General features: G+C 38.0%; 1 protein-coding gene across 4 annotated transcripts in view; it reads right to left on the minus strand.

The window, feature by feature from the left end:
* MCTP1 (multiple C2 and transmembrane domain containing 1) overlaps positions 1–19,134 on the minus strand; it is a 531,752-nt gene that overhangs the window by 101,500 nt on the left and 411,118 nt on the right. The window lies entirely within an intron of this gene.

Genomic DNA, 19,134 nt, shown 5'->3' on the forward strand with positions numbered 1-19,134 from the left:
GTTTGATGAGTATTTTTCTTTCTAATTAAGAGATGAGATTCTCTATTTGACTGTCTCTTCAGAAAGAAGTAAAGAAAAAATTCTCTGCCTACATGGAAAGGCCCTCTCCTACAAAACAATTAATTATTTCATGGCCCTTTTAGAAAATCCTTTTCCTCCCTAATTTCAATTCATTTTTTTTTCTTAAACTTAACACATTTACACCCAGGCCCTCACAGTATTAACCCATTTTTTACCCAGCATTCCCTCTCTGATGTTTTCCTGTTTGTTTTATCCTTCAATAATAACTATTTTAGAAAAAAACAGGATGAGGAAATGTATCAAAAGTACATATATGCTTACCCTAACAGAGAGCATCTGGTATGGTAATAATCTCTGATATGAGAGAGGCCTCAAATTAGAAAAGTAATAAATACCTACCATTTGCCTGTTGAGGAATTGGGTAGTGCAGTGCTTTAAAACAAACCAAAACAACAACAGGAACAACTCTAAGGTGCTTAGCATCATATAAAAAACTGCTTCCAGTAATTAATCCTTAAAAAGAAACTATTTCACCTCTACCAATAAGACAAGCCTTAAAGAAGAAAGCTAGGGAATGTAGAGCGACACCTAAAAATAACAGCTTTTCTTTTTGAAAAAGCCATCAACAAGGTTATAAAATTCTTGAATTAGAAAAACATGATTCAAGAGTAGAGTAAGAAGCAAATGAAAGAACTCTTGGCAAATTAGTCTCATCAGATGCTTCTTTAAATCCTTTTAGGCTCAGGGAGAGAAAGGAAGGAAGGAAGGGGAAAGCATCAGCTTTCAAAAATTTGGGTACTGTGCTGCCACATCCCTCCCCCATGATGCACTTGAAAATATGCGAGGATATTTTTCATTGCAACCGTGGGGTGGGAGCAGGGAAACACTGGCATTTCCTGGGTAAGGCTAGGGGCGCGAAACACCCTGAACTATGTGCAAGAGTCCTGCCCAGTGAAAAATTTTCCTGTCCCAAATTCTCCCAGCACGCCTCTCAGAAACATCGCCAGTTCTTTCACATAGACAACAGACCATCCCCAACTTAGCAAAGAAGATATGGTAGGCGTACAAACAAATGTATACAGAAGAAGGGCAGATATATTTCCTAGATGATGGCAAGAATTCTGACTGAAGGACTTAGGGTGAGGCAGTAGTATAGAAAAAAATGCACTCAGTCATTAGCGTTTGCTCTAGTTTCTTTCTCGCCATCTATTAACATTTAGCATTTCTGAAAAATATGGCTAAAGAACTGGAGGTTAACCCATTCTGCCTATTTACCCTCCCTTGGATTAAGTCAGACTCTGCACATCATCAGTCTTCAGAACTTCATCTTCTGGGAAGGGGGTGGTTTTGCCTTGATTTAAATAGCCAGATGGCATCACCACCTGCTCTAAGGTCTTTATTTCTGGTTGGTTCCACTAAAGCCTTTTGTTCCACCTCCAATGAAAAGAGGAGAGAAGATAGGCAAAATGAATTCGATTAATTCCCAGCATAGTGATACTTTTCCAAGGTGATTTTAAAGTATGAGATGCTGCTCTTTTGAAGAGAGGTTTTGTTTTGTTTGGAATGTTTTCTAAAATAAACAGCAGGGAAATGGTGACAACCTTAGACCCGATGGACTGCTCCAACTTGTGCCGTTTCCTGGGGTCATGCCACAATGGTACAAGGAGCATTATCATGTTCAAATGAGCCTCATACAGATGCTCATATACAATGATTTCTCTTCCCTTCTCTCAGCTAGAATGAGAATTGAGATGGCTCCCTCTACTGCTTTCTTTGTGAGTAGTTTCAACCAGATACCAAACTGCCAAGACTGTTGGTTTGTTGTGCCTATGTGTGTGTGTGTGCGCGCGCATGTGTGTGTATTTTGTGGGTTTAGAGCAAAAACTCAAGCACTCTACTAAATGATCCCTTATAGTGACTTCGAAAAATATGTCAAGAGAACCATCTATCCCTTTTCGGGTGACAGGAGGAATATATGGTTAGGGGTAGGAAAAAAAGAGAGAGAAATTGGTTAATGTGTTGGTAAAGCTTTGAATTGAATGCATATTATATACTATAACTTAGGTCATTATTTGCTGATAGGCTGAAAAGTCTTTGTTTATTCAGATTTACTTAGACAACTTATAAATACAGATCAGTAAGTTCTAATTCTTTACTTCGTGAAATTGTGCACTGGATTTTTGAAGTTGCTTCTTGAAACTTAAAGTCCACAATCTTAGTACACCCAAGCCTTTTTGAAAAGCATAGCTTGACTCCATCTAGTAAAGAAGCACATGTGACAACTAGATAGAACTCATTTGAAGATGTCTTACATACGACTCATGGAAACAGCTACAGAAGAATCTCCACAACAAAATGGACCAAAAACAACCTCAAAGATGGTGCTATCAACTAATCATAGCATAATGCACACTAGTTTCCTTGATGGAGATATTATATCAATATAACCTGCCAGCCAGGAGGCTTGGAAAGTTATTTATTTATTTAGATTTTTTTTTTTCTGTTTCAGCTTACAACTTGTACCGATATTTCATGTCATTTTTATCAAAGTCAGAGATGAAAGGCTCTGGCTTTGCTTTGAGAACACTGACAACTCCAAAATGTAAAGCCCAGAGTATGTCCAACTTGAGCATCACGTCAACCACACATGAATAACTGATAAGAAATCCCTGCAATGTTGTGCGTCTAATGTTAGTAAAAGTTGGGATGTAGAATGAAAGTGACAAATGCTTATAGATGCCTGGAGAATGTTGATTCTCTGAGGTCCCTTTCATTAGAAATTAGTACATTACCCAGTAGTTTTTAATGCCTACCACAGTACCAAATACAGTTAAGTTTTTCATTTTTTTTAATGTTTTCTTTTTATTTTTGACAGAGAAAGAGACAGAGCATGAGCGGGGGAGGGGCAGAGAGAGAGGGAGACAGAGAATCCGAAGCAGGCTCCAGGCTCCGAGCTGTCAGCACAGAGCCCGACGCGGGGCTCGAACTCACAGACTGCAAGATCATGACCTGAGCCGAAGTCGGACGCTCAACCGACTGAGCCACCCAGGCGCCCCAAGTTTTTCATTTCAATAGCTTTATTATTCATAGAAGTTCTGCTCATTCGAAACCAGGCTGCATGCAAAGTCATTCTGGCAGATTACACAGATCAATACATATCAAGGAACAACTGCTTTAAAAAATATCTAAAGACTATATAAAGAAACATGTAAGAATGTGTTAAGGCTGTTAAGCTCATTGAAATTTGTCTTTCTCTAGTGTCTCTTTTCTCAAGGCTTCAACTGGTTCTGGAAGGACCTATGACTATCTGACTAGTATAGGTAAAGAATATTCCATACTTTCATTTAAAAAAAGAAAGTACTTTAATGTTGATTCTCAATTTGTTTTTGTTTTTTATTTATTCCTCCGGAGCTAATGAAAAAAGCATATTTTTTTCGTGATATTCAAGTCATTGTATAGCATTCTGATATCCCTTCCTTTTAATTCCTAAACTATTACTAACAAAATTATTGGATTAAATGTTTAAATAATATTATTTGGGGATATTGTCATAAAAATACGCCATTATTAAAATATACTTCCATATATCTTCTGAACAATATTACCTGGGAGTATTGTCATACACACGTGCCGTTTCTGTGTATTTTTCTAGGCTTTAGAAGTGCTGTAAAGGTTTGTTAAGGCTTATTGAAGATAGTCATCTTTTACATTTTTAAAGAAATGAATCTGTTACCATTACTATTTTTGAAGTAAGTTCTTGATCAACTCCCTTCTTTGTGTGTGTAAATGCTGTGAGTAGACTTACAAATCTGATACCAATGTTTGCTGTTGTACAGAATGTAAAATTTTCCCTAAGCTTGAAATCTGGCTTTAAAGCTATCTCCATCATGAACAGGTACAATATTTAGGGCAACAGCTGGCACTTCAGTTGCTCATGGGGGGAAACTCCCTCTGTTCTATATACTGTGCCAGAAAATAGGATACTCAGCCAAACACATGTTAGTAAAGTCTGTGATACAAGTTACTTTAAAAATTAGTACTGTAGTCTTTATACTCGCCATTCTATGTCACTGAATAGGAATGCCTTTAAAAAAGTGGATGATCAATTACGGTGACTGCTTTTTGATGCAGCAGCTGATATGCAGAGAGCTGTACCCTGCCAAATTTTGGGATGTTGGGTACCATTCTGATTCATTTCCACTCAAATTATCTCACTCAGACTTATTCAACTTACCATGAATATCTTGCCTAGGCTATTGATTTCTGATTTTTCTTTTTAATCCTTCATGATACAACATAGTGGTTACTGTTGGTTATTCTTTGTCTAGATTTAATACCTTCATTTCAATCTTAAAACTGCAGAGCCAAAGTCAGAAAGCGTGTTTTAAAATTTTCACCTTTATAAATATATTTAAGACCTAATAATATCATATATTTCAGCTATCTTGCCAGCTTCTGAAACTTCATCTCCTATTCTGTCTTATAATTTTCTAATTTTCTCCTTCACTGGTCTCATTCCCCCCAATCCCTCTGTTCTGGAAAAACTTCAAGAGTTATGTTTAGCAGCTCTAGCTATGTCTGAACATTTCTCTTTGCAATTCAAATAATCATCTTGGGCTGATTTTAACAGCCTTCTTTACTCCATTCCATCTTTTAGCCTTGCTGTGTAATGTTTACTGATGAATGTCTTTCTCCCGTTTCTTAACAGATCTAAGTGGTGTAGTTACTGCACGGGAAGCCTAGAGGTTTGAACACTAAGTAGACATTTCTCTTGGCTATTTTCCACACCTCCAAACATTCTCTTAAATGCAACAGGGCTTGTGTTTCAATGGTAACAGAAGTTATCAGAGAACACTAGTTTAGACAGCAAGCAAGCTGAACTCCAACTGTTCCAACAGCCTGACTTTTACAGTAAAAGGAAAGGCCCTGGGCCAAGACCACTGAGATGAGCAGGTATTTTTAGTTCACTTGTAGGCCAGCTCTAATGTAATTCTGAAATGTTTTCTTCAAACCAAACCCAACTTTTTCAGGGCTGTCCAAATCTGTTTTCTTTTATAGCAAGTACAAATTCTTGGAGCAAGGGAAGCATGCGTATCATTTGCAATGCTGCTGCATGTCTATGGTGTTGATGCCCGATGGCTCAAATTAGTCCGCCAAGCAGATGAGCGCATTGTAATTAGCTCTTGTCAAACTGTTAGAAATACAAAAACCATTTCCACTGTAATAAAAATTATGAAAAAGAAAAATCTCTCATATCATTTTCAGCCAAAATAGTTCCTGAAATGTCTGGTAGTTTAGGATTCCAGAGTTCTAAAAGAAGGCCATTTCATTTTCAGAAAAGCTTTCACTTCATTGACATGGATATGCTGACATGTATTATCTTTCAGGCGTTTTTGTTGTTGTATTTGATTGTCTGTAAAACCTCGTTTCTAAAAATAATCTGTTGGGAGTGGACACATTTTGTTGAGCCACATGGTACTGATGTATGATTCTCAACAAACATTTAAACTTCTTCAAGTATTTTTTTAATCAAGGTTTTCTGACTTCTATCAGCGTGTTATTATTTTCAATTTTCCTGACTAAGTATTACATTCTTTTTCAACAAAAGAGGACATTAAGGAGGCATGATCACAGCTTCAGATGGGATAATTCTGATGTTAAACTCCCATGCGATGATCATCAGTTTCTTAGGGAAAATTTACTTGGATATTCACTGTTGGGACAGTGACTCAAAGACTACCTTGCTTAATATTTAAATTATTCACAAGATTCAGGAGGGTTCTTGAACTCTCTGGAATTTAATGTCCTCTCAAAAATATGAGCTATTAATAGGTGGTTATTTTCCAAAAGTAAATTTATTTAAAAAAATTTCAATGTTTATTTATTTTTGAGAGAGAGAGAAAGAGAGCGAGCGAGTACGACTGAGTGAACAGGAGTGGGGGGAGGCCAGAGAGAGAGGCAGACACAGAATCTGAAGCAGGCTCCACTCTCTGAGCTGTCAGCACAGAGCCCTAAGTGGGGCTTGAAACCACAAACCGTGAGATCAGGACCTGAGCCAAAGTCAGATGCTTAACTGATTGAGCCACCCAGGTGGCTTTTAAACAAAAGATAAGTTTGGAATTAGGTCATATATACCAAAAAAAATTATCCACTTCTACTTGCCTTCAGAACCTTCCTAAAGGTATCTTTAAGTATCTTTGTGGAAATCAGCAGGATGCTATAAATGAATCTATCTTTGAAAATAATAAAATTACCATACACAAAACTTAATACAAAATGATCATAGAGCTGAAACTATAAGACTTCTAGAAGAAAGCATAGAAGAAAATAGTTGTGGCCTTAGGCTAGGCAAAGAATTAAAAAATGTATTTTGTTTATATATTTTTGAGAAGAGAGAGAGAGAGGGAAACAGAGCATGAGTGGGGGAGGGACAGAGAGGTTAGGGAGACACAGAATCTGAAGCAGGCTCCAGACTCTGAGCTGTCAACATAGAGCCAGACCGAGGGCTCAAACTCAGGACTGTGAGATCATGACCTGAGCTGAAGTCAGATGCTCAACCGACTGAGCCACCCAGGTATCTCAGGCTAGGCAAAGAACTTGCAAATATCAAAAGCATGATCTAGATATGTATTTAAAAATTAGACCTCATTCAAGTTAAAAACTTTTATGCTTCAAAAGACACTATTAAGAAAATGAAAAGACAAGCCACATACTGGGAAAAAATAATTGCAAATCACGTATCTGATAAAGGACTTGTATCCAGTGTATATAAAGAACACTTAAAAATAATACAAAGACAAAAACCCAATTAAAAAATGAGCAAAAGATTTGAACAGCCATTTTACCAAAGAAAACACATGAATGGCTAATAAGCATATGAAAAGATGCTCCACATCATTAGTCACTAGGGAAATGTAAATTAAACTGCAAGGCAATACTGCTTCATACATACTAGAATGGTTATAATCAAGGCCAAGAGTACTGAATGGTCAAGATACAGAGAAACTGGAACTCTCCTAAAATGCTGATGAGGATGTAAGATGGTGTCATCACTTTGGAAAACAGTCTGGTAGTTTCTAAATAAGGTAAACAAACTTTAACTTAACATATGAATCAACACTTCCACTTCTAGTTATCACCTAAAGGAAGTGAAAACATATGCCCACATAAAGCCTTGTACATGAATGCTTATTTATAGCAGCGTTATTCACAATACACCTCCCAAATGGAAACAACCCAATTGTTTATCACCTGGTGAGTGGAAAGTGAAATGTGCTATATCCACACATTGGAATACTACAACAATAAAAAGACACTACTGACACATCCTGTGTCATGGACTCAGAATCATGCTAAATGAAACAAGTCAGACGTACAAGACTACTTTTGCACCATTCCATTTATGTGAAATGTCCAGAAAAAGCAAATCACTAGAGATAGAAAACAGACTGGAGGCTGCTACAGGCTGGAAGTGGGAACAGGGAGTGATTATAACTGGCATGAGGGATCTTTTTGGGATGATGGCTGTACAACTCTGTAAATGTACTAAAAATCAGTGAATTACATATTTAAGTTGGTGAGTTTTATGGTATATAAATTACGTTTTAGTACAGTTGGGTAAAATTAAAAATTATAACTTCTGCAGGGTAAATTCTGAAACAAAGAACTGAGAAAACCTAGGCTAAGGCAATGAATGATCATAGATCTCAGATGTATCTTTACTCCCAAAATATTTAAAATGCTACTTGGTGACACTACCTTCATTATGATTCTTTGGGCAGCTCTTGCTCCTTTGAGTTCAGAGAAGTTTTGCAAAGACTATTAAAATAGTTAAATCAAACACCAACATCAATCACTGTTAATTGGCAATGAAATGTCCCAGAGGCAGGCAATGAAAATGATAATAAAATACTACCACCCTAAGGTGAGACTACTGTTCTAAATTCCCATGAGAGGGGCGCCTGGGTGGCTCAGTCGGTTAAGCGGCCGACTTTGGCTCAGGTCACCATCTCGCGGTCCGGAGTTCCAGCCCCACGTCGGGCTCTGTGCTGACAGCTCAGAGCCTGGAGCCTGTTTCAGATTCTGTGTCTCCCTCTCTCTCTGACCCTCCCCCGTTCATGCTGTCTCTCCCTGTCTCAAAAATAAATAAACGTTAAAAAATTAAAAAAAATAAATTCCCATGATAAATATGATCAATTTGGGGAAAGAAAATGTTGAATTCCTTACCCTGTGAACAAGAGCTAGCTGACCGAATGAAAAAGGGATTCTAAGGAAAACTTAGGATGTGAAAAAAAAAAAAACCAGAAAAGGGGGGAAGCATAGTGAAGAGCAACAGGCTGAAAAAAATAAGTTGGATAAAGCAAAACAGAAGCAAATCTTAGTACAGGAGAATGAGGACAGAGTAGGCACTGGCAGCTTTCCTGCCCAGAACAAAGGACTGCTGCATAAATATGACAGTGTTTTCTATTTTGTAATTGTGCTGGGAAGCTCTTTCAATGTGGGCCTAGAGTCTTAGGTTTTCGTGTGGATTCCTCATTGATCTTTACTGCCAAGTTACCTACAGTACCACCTATTAGGAAATAAAACTTCTCACCACCTCCCTCTCCCCCTGCCCATCCATCCACCAAAATGGCAGGAAAATGTTAAGAGGCATTTGTTTTATCTTTCTGGTCAGCAATAGTCAGCAGCTCCCTTTGGTTGGTTGGGTTTGTTTTTCTCAGTATATTACATCAAGAAAATAGAAATGAAAACTGCTGAACACAGCAGGAAAAGTGAAATAAATCTGAAAACTGCTTCCAACTGTTTTTATTTGAGCACTTCTAAAACTCTAGGAAAATCCTCTATCTTCCTAAACTGCTGCATACTTTTCTTAATTTTTTTTTTCCACAGGGAAGCTTAATACATGTGTTTGTAAGTTAACTAAATTATATCAAGCATGGAAAAGCAGGTGAGCCCTGGCAGATTTCCCATTGTTTTTACATCCATTTTCTCCATCTATCAATTGCTGCAATCTAAACTGGCTCCCTGTTCTGCTGTCAGTGCCACTGAGCGATTCTATCTCCCAAGGCGACAGGTGTGGCTTTGTCCTCTAAGTGAACGACCCTGGGCAGAATCCAGCTCACCTTTCAGAGGTTCACTGTTGTGGCAACATTGCCTTTCCTTCACTTATGTAGTTGCCTTTCAGACGTGTTTGACCACACTTCTGTCTAGAAGTGTTCATCACGTTTCCTGCTCTAATAAAGACATCGACTCAGAGGCAACTCTGGATTCAGTGTTTACTAGTGTAATAAAGACAGTGAGACATGTTTCTCTTTCCTAGCCATGGCTTGATCTTGAGGAGGCAGGGAGAGAGAGGTGTATGGCTTCTAAATAGCAACTAGAAAAGAGTACCTCATTGCAAATTAGAGCAAGAGGATTGGGTTGGTGTCAAAGAGAGGGCAATATACTCACTAAAAAAAAAAAATACCTATCTCATCAAATATCGTAGAATCCTCTGGATTGTTTATAGCTGTGTTTCTCTCTTCTTTATGTCTAGTCTATGCAAAATAAAGGGTTACTGGCCTACAGATAGGCAGAACCTAGAAAGGAACACAGTGAAATGATTAAAATGGGCTAAAAATGTATTCTAAGATTTCTCCTTTATAACAATTTAGGCTTTTTTTTTTCTATTGAAAAACTTTATGGATAATGAGAGCCCCAAAGCAGCTGCAACAGTTTAGTATTCAGAGTAAAGTAGTTTATGTATAAATAAATTTTCCAAGTGTATGTCTGGATATAACATAAGATGTGTGTATATAAATTTATATTGTATCTATATCCATACTTTTATTTATTCATCCCATGGGAAGTTGTATCCATAATTATTAAGTGATTATTTATGCACCCTTCCCCCTCAACTGTAGAATGGAAATACCCGTTATAACGTGAAAGTTCATTAAATGCTGTTAATGATATAGTTTATCTCACTTCTTAGGAAATAATTTTACATGGGATTAATATTACACTATTAATACATTTAAGAAATTTTATTATTTTGAAACCTCAATAGGAACTGAAAATGAAGTCATCTTTAAATAATTTTAATTAAGTAAAATTATTACCATGAAGGAGTAATTATATATAAGCAGTTCTATGCCCGAAGAGACCAATTAACTTTTTTTCACCTTGATAATTAATTATTTTTATTCCCATACTGCAGATAGGAAAATTGAGTTGAGGGTGAAGCAAGCATTTTCTTACATGTACAATAGACACAATTTTTAAACTCTGCTTCACAATCTTATTTCCAGAAACAAGATGGTAAAGTTTGACAGGATTTTAAGACAATTTTTGTAGCCTCTTTTCCAGATCATATGAAAAGATATATTTTTAAAGCTTGTGAAATGTAAAAGAATATTTCTATATTATGTGACTTAACTGCATCATTTTATTAATCTGCCCTACGAAGTTCTCCCTCCCCATTTTAAGATCCATTTTAAAGACCATGTTAAAGATAACAGGTGTCAAAGGTAAGAAATGTACTTGATAACCAGTACTGAAGACCTGTAACAGAGAAGTCTCATACCTTGCTGAAAACCTCTTATCTTCTCTCACCTTCAAGACTCACCCAATGCCTTGGCACAGCTAAAATACGTCTGGCCCACCATACAGAAGTGGTTGAAATTTGTTACATCACAACCTTTCAATTCCACCATCTTTTTTGACAATTACAAGGGTGTTAGTGCCTGATGAACTGGTTACCTAAAAAAGGACAGTGACAGTCCCTTTTCTGGGGAGATTTTGCTTTCATTGTTGATTCTTTTGTCATACCTCCATTCCAATCTTAGGCAAGGTCTAAGTGGGAGGAGTCCGACTTGATCTGCAACACAAGACGGTGAATAGAGGGAGGCAGGGCGAGAGGGTGCCATGCCCCACCAAAAATCAGCTAATTATTTATGTATGGGGGCTCCTCTTCTCATAAGTGATTCAACTCTATGATGATTAATGCCTTTATTAATAACTATTGGCCCATTCACCATCAATGTACAATTGACATCCCTTGTCTTTTTACTCAGCACTCTGAACTTCCTTGTGGAAATCCTCCACCACCACCAATTCACAGTTTCTGGTGGAGCAGAACCTGTCTCTGGCTGCAGATGTACAGACACTTGAGCTAGACCCAGTCAGTGACAGCAGTACCAGCTCCTGGTCATAGTAGTGGGAACAACAGTGGGCCAATCAGAACAAGTGAGACTCAGCTGAGTCTTTGGACCTACTGAAAAAGAGAATCTCTTCTTTCCTGACCAAAAGCTACAAGACTGTAAACCTGGGGGTGTTGATGGACACTTCAGGGACATCTTGCTTGGGATCAATGTTTGCACAAATGAAAACCAAGCCAAGAAATGGCAAGAAGCTGAGTTCTGATTCAGTCACATGCATCCCCAGATCCAGACATGTCTGAAAGTATAATTTGACTTTCCACACATACACATATAAAAGAAGGTAAAGAGGACAGTTCAAACACTTCAATGTAATTCTGAGACCTGGAGGAGAAAAGAGGTGCTGTGGGCCATAGTTATTCTCATAGCTATAATGCCACCACCCCTCTTCTTCTCCAGTCAAGAAAGAGAAGAGATTGCAATTATGTGGGTGACACTTTAATGAAAGGAGGTCTCTGTTCTCCCTTCCAATAGCCTCCTGGTTAATTAAAAACAGTTTCTAATCCCTCTGTGTTCTGGAAAATGTGGGGCTTACTTTCCTGGCAATTGTTTGATTAGGAAAGTAGGATGAGCAGACAAAATGTAATTTGAAATTGAACACCCAAATTCAATTTTTCTCATTGTCTTAGTAAATTCAGGTAACCCACATTGAAGGAACTAAGTCTGTCTGTTAGACCTTACAATTCAGGGTAAGGAATCATTTTGGGGACATATTTCCTGAGGTGTAAATGGAGTGGGATCTCAACCCCAGTTGATAAAGCAAGATAAATTATTCCAAGTTTATTTTCTTGTGTTTCCGATTGGCTTCCAGCAACATTCTTGGCACACAGTGCTATTGTTCACAGAAGCTGAGGTAAATAAAATCTTCAGAGAAGATTCCCTGCCTTCACATCTGTTCAACAGTGATTTCTAGCCCTGCACATTTGTTTACCTATGTCAACTCTAAGGGTAGGGCACAGGTCTAATGCGGCCAACCCACTAAATAGTAGTGATTGTTTATTTTTTAGAGTGAACAACCTTTTTATATTATTAGATATTATGAGCTAGATTTCCCCTTAATAGTTTGCAGTTCAACTTTCTTAGGCCAAAATTTTATCTAAGGAGCAGGAGGGTTCCTGGCACAGCATTGTACCACTGACCACTGTACCTTTTAGGGAACTGGCCTCAAAAACTATGCTTTCAAATAGTTCATTCTGAGACCTCTCAAAGTGGATGAGAATTCACGATGAACAAACTTGCATGAGGTTCTCTAGGTCTCCGGGCATTAATGATCCTACAGAACCTTTCCCATGTGTTATCTTGTGGGCAAGCTGTCTTGAAGGATAGGAATTCCACTGAGATGATATGGGATGTGTTCTTCCCACGTTTGCAACAGCCTGCATCTCCTTTAAAAAATATACTTTATTGACCTGTTATCACTTTGGACTGAGCTGTACACAGAGCAAGAATAGAAGAGAGAAAAAAAGAGAGAAAAAGAGTACATTCCTAGTGTACTGATGGCATAGCTTTATTGTCACAAAAGAGGTGAGAGCTTAAGAAACAATCTAGTATTTAATTAGTATTAAAAATAGTGTTAAGATTAAACATCTTAAAGCCCAGATAATTATTTTTGGCAGATGCCCTGTTACACTATATTTGCTTACAAAGCTAACCACTCTGAACAGGATTTTGTCACCTAGGGTGGCAGGTTTTGTTGGAGGACTCACAGGAAGTTATAAGGTTAGCGATGCTATAAGTTTTCTAATGGGACCTTGGTTATGCCTAAGGCGGTGGGTGTTTCACAGCACTCTCTAACATTTTTCCAGGCTAAAATAATCAGTCATGCTCTTTGGCATCAGATTTTGAGGTTTGTGAGAAAAATCTTGTCCCGTTCTCAGTCCATGTCCATGTGGAGGCGAGGTGGCATTTTACAGACGTATGTTTTGGTTAGGCTTCTCAACTTTTAAAAGAGTTGTCAACTATATTCCCATCTCAGCCGAGGCTTAAAGCATGGTCTGTCCCTAATTGGCAACAGAATATTTGCACTCCAAGTACTTGTCAAAAGAGGATAACGCTGAATGCTTGCTGCCCAGTGCCTATCAAAAATCAGTCATGAGAAATTGTATTTATGGAAGGTTGCCTGAAGGACATGCATTCCCGTTTAGATGTTCTAAATTTTATTTTTGGGTTTAGCCAAACCATTTGCGAGTAACATACATAAACGCCATGGCTATGCTGCATCAAAATAATAGTTATCATGTGTGGTCACGTGCCTAGCACAGAGATGCTTTTCATACACTGGCAATAATCTTTAAAATAATTGTGCAAAGTCAGGGTCAAGAGCTGTTTTCCAGGGGAAGAAACAACCTCAGCACCATCAAATCACTTGCTCAAGACCACCCAGGAGGAAATGGCAGAGTCACAATTCAAACCAAAGTCTGCCTGGCTCTGAATTTCATGCCCCGTGAAGCTAGATCTGCTTTTACTGAATTGCATTCTGGTGTTACAGCAGCCTCTACTGAGAGAAATTAGAAGAGAATTCTATGAAGCACAGAATTGTATTGAACTCTGGAGATTTGGTTCAACTTTATGGAGGCTCTTGAGTAAGCATTTCTGAGATCTTAATACTGGATATAATTGGGTTTTCACTGAGCAACTAATAGGCTTAATATAAAAATATTAAGAAGATTATGAATCATGATAGTGTTTCCCTTCAACTACTTTCTGGGAAGCCCAGATTCCAAGTTTTGATCTTCCTTTGTCTAGTACTTGAACTCTTCATGTGCCATCTTTACCCCTAGTATCTTATTTACCCTCCCAGTCGCTGGCCATCAGTGTGATTCCTTTACTTACACATTCACTTGTCCTACTGCATGTATTCTTGTCATCTACTTCCATTATTTTTCTGGAATGAGATAGGATATATTAAAACTGAAACAAAAAGTCTGCACTTACTAGGCATTGACTAAATGCTTAATAGTTAGAATGCAAAATTTAGTTAAAATGCTAAATGGCATTTTATGTATAGTAAGACCTTGGATTGTGAGTAACTTCTTCTGTGAGTTTTCCTCAAGACAGGCAAATATTTCTAATAAATTTTGACTTGATAAGCAAGCAATGTTTTGCAATATGAGTAGTATGTGAGGCTGAATGTCACATGACCACAACTGAGCCAGTGGTTCTTCCCTCCCTCTCTCTCTCTCTCTCTCTCTCAGTGCGGGATTATAGGTGATCACCTCCCATCCTTGGATGCTGAGTCTCAGGCTGCAGTGTTTGGCAGAAATCAGTGATTTTTTAGAATGTTGGAGGGTGCCTGCACCGGGCATTAGTATATTCTTTGTCACTTCGAAGCACCTATGGACAATCCTTTGCTTCTCCATACAAGAGTTAGCTTAGGAATGCTTTACTTCATTCTAGGTCATTCGTTAGGTTCCTTGTTGAAGTTACACGAAAAGAAGATTCCATTGAACCAACAGATAGCAGTTATTCCATTAATGATAGTGAAAGTCGTCCTACACAATAACCCTCTTTCTGGTCTCCCTCACACAAGCTATGAAGGTTTTCAAAGGTAAGTGCAAGTTAATTTGTTTATTTTTCTTTATATTTTGTATGTTATTATTTTGTATTCTATTAGAGTATTGTAATCATTTTTATATGAATATTTTTGGATTGTGGAACGAGTCAGCTGCGTTTCCATGATTTCTTATGGGGCAATTTTCTTTGATGTGCAAGTACTTTGGATGACAAACATGTTTCCATAATGAATTATGCTCACAAACCAATGTTTTACTGTATTTTCTTTTTAGTCCTATAGCAACTGTGAACTAGTTTATATTACTAGCCCCATTTACAGGTGAGAAAACTGAGGCTCAGAGAGGCTGAATAAAATGCCCAAGGTCACACAGTAGAGACAGATTTCTGGCTGACTTCACAATCTGAACACATAACCACTATGCACATGTCTTTTCAGCTTCACATTTTAGTGAGTTAAGGGGAAGAGATGGACACAATATGATGAGACTAAAAGGAGACATGGGGGAAAGGAAATAGGAAAGGTGGGGAAAAGATTCCCTAAAGGGAAGAAAAAGGAATAAGGAAAAATAGAGGAGAGAAAAGTAGGGTAGAGAAGAGAAAGAGCACAGGACAGGGATGGAGTATGTTCACAATTCTGCCTCCAAAGTATGTAATTATACGAACTCTCGGAAGGACGTTTTCGTTAAGTGCCAGCCCGGAGTATTACCAACACACAAACACCAAGTCTGCATTATAAGTTTCTGTACCTCTTCCTCTTTGAACCACTCCTTCATGCAAAGGGTCTGCTCTTCCTTATTGCTATTGATCCTGTGTTCTGTTTCTGTACTCAACCCAAGTAGATTCTACCATTGGATGGAAAATGGGGCCACTCTCTTTAGAGCACATGATATAGCAGAGGCAGCATTCAAGAGAGATTTCATGGTGTTCATTTACAGAAAAAAAAAAAGCCTGTTTTTTTTCCCACTCCAAATAAATTCCTCTCTATTATTATCCATGGAAGTAAACAAAAAGAAGACTTAAGCACACAAATGAACAAAACCAAAACCAAACTCCTATATTTTTCTGACCCTAGGCAAAGAAATCATCCTCTTTTGGTTTCTTTCCACAGCCAGGGACAGGAAAGGTGACTGGATGGGGGGTGGGGTGGGGCGGTGGGGGAAGACACTCCTGAGAAGCACAGCTGTTTACATGGACTTCTATACATCACAGTAAGTTTGAATTTGAATTTATAATTAACTCTCCAAAACACTTTAAAAGTAGCCCTTGCTGTATTAGAAAATAGCTTCTCTGCTTTTACTTTCAAATTTAAGATTTATTTTTAAAACGAAGGGTTTTTCCCCCCAGGAAATTTTAAAGGAACTGCTATAGATTAAGAAATGATAGGAGTTTTACAAGTTCCTATTGGCTAGATGTCTGTGATTTTACCAGGTGGAAATATCTTTTAAATTTATTACCTGTCATAGTGATCATCTTTGAGAAACTGTATGAGGCTATGTAATTGTTGATTTCTGTGCATCCAGTTTGGACTCAACATTCCAAATAGGAGAATTTGAGTTTATTTTCCAGATCAAATTCTGTGTTTGATTAGGGTCATTCCCAAAGGAGGAAGTATATGTTTGGAGGATGAAGATTCTTTATGTTTCTACCTGGAAGCACTATTTCAGGGTCACACTCTAGGCATCTTTCCTCCTTTCGTGGCAGAGATTTACAAACACAGATAAAAATTGGGTCATTTTTAAAGGTGCCTTGATTCTTCTTCAACTGGGACGAGCTATAAAATGGTGAAGTAAGCACTAGGTTTGCTCCCAGGTGTAGCCCCAAATCCACCACCCATGAAGGGGGTTGTGAGGTACAGTATGGCACAACGATCAGCCAAGATTGTTTTGAAGATAATGCATGTGAATGGGCTTTGTAAATGGTAAAACATGAAGAAATTAAAGATAATTAGATCCAGACCCAGGTTCATATCTAGCTATAAATAAAGCAAAGACTCTGGATTTTCATTCTGCTACTGTCAATTAGCTAACATTTATCAAGAGCTGTTAGATTATGCCAGAACACACTGTGCTGTAAACTTTTTTTTAAAATTCTTTTAATGTTTATTTATTTTGAGAGGCAGAGAGGGAGAGAGAGGGAGACAGAGGGAGACAGAATCCTAAGCAGGCTCTGCTCTGTCAGTGCAGACCCCTACATGGGGCTCAATCTCAGCAACTGCGGCGAGATCGTGACCCTAGCCGAAATCAAGAGAAGGGTGCTTAACCCACTGAGCCACCCAGGCTGCCCTGGAGACTTCTTTAAAAAGGAGGCGACTGAAGTGCAGGATCACATTAAGAGCTCAACACTAGTATTAGTAACACAGCATTGCCACCAGACTGCAGACAGAGAATTAAGTTGATAAATGGGAAGGCCAAGAAAAATTCTACACTACTATATGATTATAGGATAACGTAGTTCAGAGTTGATGACATTAAACTAAGGATATTCCTGAACAGGACAAAATGGGCCTACATATTATTTTCCAGTTCATTCAATTTTTCTATCACTAGAATACCCAGTAAGAACCTCTGAGCCACAGCTGTATGCTTCCAACAAATCATAAAACATTTGTCTTTTGTAACCATACACAAAAATATGCTTACCAAGAATTTTTATGCCAACCTTGTTTAGTTTTTAAACTCTCAAATTTAATGCCAGATGTGACCTTTGAATGTCCTTTAAGGATACACTGAAATTTTTCTTTACAGCTGACAGACACCTGACATTTTAACCATTGTGCATGGTATTCCATCTTGTCTATGGGATTTGTTTTTAGGAGTCAAAGGTGCTTAAAATAAGAATCCTTCATGGAATGTAATTAATGTAAGCTTTAATGAGCTCAAATTAAACTTAAGATGTTTAAGAGTGTAAATGTCCACAAGAATTTCATGGGATGGATATATAGGTTTTCTGGTGGCAAATACAGAGGTATTCAGTTATTTCAAATAATAAGATGAAAAGAACTTCATTAATGTTGATAATATTTAGGCTAAAGAGAAAGGGCAGAGTAAAGTTTTAAATAACAAATACTTCTTTGGAATTTTTTATTGATCAAGTATCAACCTAGGACAGTTTTTTAATGAACCTACTGACGTTTGATTTGGGTGTTAAACGATTTCTAAATACTAGGGCACCCCCAAGGTTTCTGCAGTTTCCACTTTGAGTTCGTGATTCAACCACTTGGAAAAGACAAAGTCTCACCTTCTTTACACAAATGCTTGGGAGTCATTTTATAATGGAGTCCTTCCTCATGTATGCAATTTGTTCCAAACTAGACTAAGAGAAGATACAATGAAAAGCTGCTCACATTGCCAAAGGAATGAGAAAAGTTGTCCACTTCTCCCTCTGCTTTCTTCAGTGTAAGAGAACAAAGTTCATGAGTCATCACCACACTCTCACAAGACAGAGCCTTTCTTCCCTAGCTTTCAAAGCTTAATTTCTACCTAAGGTTATTTTTGCCCGGGAAATATATGGGTGATTTCTTTGATCGACAGCTAAAACATTTAGATCTCCCTCTATAAAATGCTTTGAAAAAGTGCATTTGTCTTCTTTGACTCACAGTCTACGATTTATCCTTTGACTTCTTCCCTCAGTCATTTTGACACAGGTTCACTTCTCTTGCTCTGGGCTATCTGCGTGCGCGCTTGTGCGCGCGCGCACACACACACACACACACACACACACACACACTCGTGCGTGCACACCCCTTCAGAATGACTTTATGACAAGTGGTCTGATTCCGAACACTACCTTAAATTTCAGCTGCCCCGTTGGCTCCTGTACTTACAAAGTCTGAATTTACTGTGGGCCCTTGTAGTGCTATTTTTGACACATCATTAAGCTCCCTTTTCATTGGGAGCCTAAGGGCATATTCAGGCTCACTGCGAAGAGCTAGCCTAAATAACGGTTAAAACACGTGTCATGAGCTGCAAGGGGCTTGTTTGCCAGCAGGGCAAACAGTTCACTGCAGCTCAAGCAATACCCTACAACAGGGTGGGTAGAGATAATGAGATAACCACACACCACAAGTGAGTTGTTCATCTTTGTCTTCAAGCATCTAAGAACACAGTTATCTCAGTAGGCTGGTGCACCCCGGGGAGTTATAAATATCTTTCAGAAGGTAAAGAAAAACTGTCAAAGAAAACACACCCGAAAAATAAAAGCAAAAGAAGAATTGTGAACAATTTTTTAAAGCAAAATTCCAGCTATATGAGAACTTACTGAATCAGGCCAATTAGTTCTCTGTGCCTTTTTTTTTTTTTGCAATGTTTTATTTTAATTGTATGCAGATTTATTCTAATGTTATGATGCTAATCAACCTTTGTAGCTATAATAAAATAAAGGCAGTGTCAACACCTCATCAAGT

Source organism: Prionailurus bengalensis, chromosome A1 (genome assembly GCF_016509475.1).
Source record: "Prionailurus bengalensis isolate Pbe53 chromosome A1, Fcat_Pben_1.1_paternal_pri, whole genome shotgun sequence".
NCBI classification, from domain to species: Eukaryota; Metazoa; Chordata; class Mammalia; order Carnivora; family Felidae; genus Prionailurus; species Prionailurus bengalensis.